Raw genomic sequence first — 3,554 nt, 5'->3', positions numbered from 1 at the left:
ACTGTGTAATAGAATCTGGTGGAAATGATTGCAAACGAGGGGGCCTTGTCCTATCTAAAAGAAGCCTCCTAGGTCCGCCTTCAGTAGAGAGTTGTGTTACAGTCATGTTGACTCCGGTTCTGACAGAGCTTCCAGGTTGGCAAGAGAAAATGAGCTCAGATGTGTGTGGGTAGAGAGTCTTCAGGTGTGATGAGTACAGGGAGGTCTTAGGTGTGGGCCTCCAATTCACCACCTGAAGCTGTCACATGGTGGAAATGTCCGTCCATCCTCAGTGAGTGCTCTTTCAAAATGAATCTCGTTGAAGTTCATTGGGAAGTATGCTTTGAATGGGCATTAAAATCTGGGCCAGAAAGATTTTCTTCTACAGTATTATTCTTCGTCTTCGTGGATGATGGTCGTGTTGGTCCAGGTTCTGCATCCTTTAGCAAGTAGGACTGTGATGGAGGAGTATCTATGTGTTACTTTTATTATTAATAAAGAAAACTGCCTTGGCCCTTTAAGAGAACAGAAAATTAGGTAGGCAGAGTAGACAGAACAGAATACTGGGTAGCAGGCAGTGGGGAGAGGCTTCAGGCAGTTGCCATATGCAGTCACCATGATTCTCCTCTCTGAGATGGACGCAGGTTAAGATCTCTCCTGGTAAGCCACACCTCGTGTGTGGCTACACGGATTACTAAATATGGGTTAAAGGAAGATGTGAGAATTAACCAATAAGAGGCTACAGATAATGGGCCAGGCAGTGTTTAAAAGAATACAGTTTTCGTGTAATTATTTTGGGTGTAAAGCTAGCCGGCGGCTGGGTGGCGGGACGCAGCCCGCCGCTTCCTTCTACAGGACTGCTTCCTGTCTCCTTCAGTTGATAACAAGGCATTCAACAGTCCCACAAAGGATTGTGTGACCACCCTCTGTGTGTGTCTTGGGTCCAGGATTATTTGACCACCTTCTCTGTGTGTCTGGGTCCAGGTAGAAATTCCCCACCCCCACCCCTGGTACTCTCTTCATTACGGCTAATTCTATTATTTAAACTTTCATTGACTTTCAATTTGAGAGCCATTTCTTTTCCTTGCCCTTAAATATGGCTGATAGAGATTATCTAGTACTTCTTCTTGTGTGATAAATTGACATCACAGTGTCATCATCACACACAGGATAAAGTTAAATGGCATAATAATGGGCCTGGCATGTTGCCAGCGGTAGTAACCCCTAGTCAAATAATGATCGTGATAACTTCAGCCATTTTCCCCATCTTCATACAAGACAGGAAGCCAATAAATAAATATATTCTGGAATATGGATGAGAAAAAGATGGGGCCTTGTAGACTAGAAACAAAATGTTCATGTGTTTTGTAGAACAGCATATTCTTGTAAATAGCAGTCCCATATTAAAGTCCCAAATCTAGATTCCAACTTTGCAAATTTGGTTGCTCTCTCAACACTGGATTAACAGGACACGGCCACTCCCAGCTGGAACTGCATTCCAGGTGGCTTCCAGACGGGACACTGGCTCTCTAGTCCGTCAGTCTCCTATAGTCCCTGTTATACCCTGATGGGATTTACACAGAGCTATTACCTTTCCTGGCCCTCTGAGCAGAAGTCTTTGACTCCTGATCTAACTGAAAAATGCCTGGAGGGCACATGCTGTCATGAATTCTGCTTTGTCCATGACTGACTTAGTGATATATTTTAGCTGGAAATAAACAGTCTCTCTCTCTCACTGCTTGGACTCAGACATCTCTCCTGCTGCTGCCGCCCACGCCTACTCGCCCCATCTGCTACTCTGACAGCTACAGCATCCATCCGTCCGTGTGAATGAGGATGGAGGCAGGGAATGGAGGGCCGTTGGCAGAGGGAAGGAGACCAGGTTGGTGGTGAGAAGAGGCCACAGGTGAAACTCTTGGAGCATAGACTGCTCTCCCAGCACAAGATAAATCCTTTGTTGTTTGTTTTCAGTTCTGTATGCTGTCTTCCTAATTGGATTCCTATGATCCCTCCTTCCTGTTACTAAATATGTAGATTTGGATTCTCTGCCGATTAGAGCAGTTAACACGTTTAAAGTTGTTCCCATAACCCTTCTGCTCCTCTTGCTGGAGTTCATTAGCCTCCCTGTACTCACTGGAGCCACACACCACACCCATGTGCTGACCCCTTTCAGCTTCAGCCTCAGCAATGGCCCGGGCCTTTTCCATGCTCCTGTTAGCTAACAGGGCAGGGATGTCCAGCTAGCTGCAGACCACTCTCGACTTCTGCCCTGTTTTAAAAATCACAGACGACGACGACAACAACAACAAAACCCGGGTCCACAGTTCTCTAATTCTGCTTTTTAATGAGGGCCTGAAAATGTCAGCACCAGTGATTATGCCGGCAGGTGCCCAGACTCTAAAGAGGGCACCTGTCACTGGGTGGATAATTGACATTTCCTTTCCAAACAATCATCTTCCCCTTGTAATCAAGCCGTTTCATTCAAATGAATTTTTCAAACTGTTGTTTTGAGTTGGTAGAGAAGGGACGGGGCAGTTAGAAGGAGGCAGGATAGAAGCTGAGGTCCTGGGCAGAGCTGTCAGTCTCTGAGAATAGTGGCTGGCTCAGCAGAGGGCTTCCAGGCTAAACAGCCAGAGTGATCCAGAAAAGAGTGGGCCTCCTCCTCACTCCCCATTCAAGCCTCCAGCTGTTAATTTATCTGCCTCTGGCCAGGATCAGACACTACCTGGTTTGCCAGTGGCTGTCAGTAGCAGCTGTCCTGTGGGGAAAACAGCCTAGATCTCTGAGCCTAAGGCATCCTTTGGTTCCTGCTCCCTATGAGGGAGATAGAGGTTCAGTGTGAACTTGGAGAGCAGAGCTAGAGACTGAGGTCGGCTAAGGGTTGTGTTTTCCTAAAAGAAGCTAAATTTCTTCCTTATAATATGCCTTTATGGACTCCACAGGTCTGGTCATCTGTGGCAAAAAAAGGCTGAGGATTTGAACCAAGAGACACTCAGAAGATGAAGGTTTTAGGTAGCTCTCAGATTCCCCGCAGTTAGACAAAACACATCCCTGGGTTGTGATGGACCCCGGGAGGGTGGGATCCTGAGTGTTTGGTCACTCTGCTACAATGATTTCCTATCTTTTGGTTTTAGATTTCACAGCATAAGGTCTCCAAGGGAGGGAGTTTCTGGCTCACAAAGGAGAACTTGTGTTCTTTAGACTTGCTGAAGATGCCCTGACTCAGCCACTGACCAACTCTCTGACTTTAAGAAGGTTACTTAGGGTCTTACCTCCAGTGTCTTCAAAGGCAAAAATGGACGGGGTGTTGTGAGCTGAAATGAAATATTAAACTGCGTAGCTCGATAACTTTGTTTACTGCCTTTGAAGGTATTAAATGAGATGTTGATCTCCTTTATCAAAAGAAATAGGGTAGGGCAGATCATAAATCCCAAACACGCCACCTTTCCCAAGAACCCAGGAACTATGAGAATCTGCTTGACTCAAGTGTCTCTGTGGCTCTACTCAAAGAGTACACACAAAACCTCAGGTTTCCACAGTTCTCACCGACACCAGTGATATCTCTCCAAGCCTCA

The sequence above is a fragment of the Arvicola amphibius genome, chromosome 12, assembly GCF_903992535.2.
Source record: "Arvicola amphibius chromosome 12, mArvAmp1.2, whole genome shotgun sequence".
In the NCBI taxonomy this organism is placed as follows: domain Eukaryota; kingdom Metazoa; phylum Chordata; class Mammalia; order Rodentia; family Cricetidae; genus Arvicola; species Arvicola amphibius.
Note: the sequence above shows the minus strand (reverse complement) of the source record.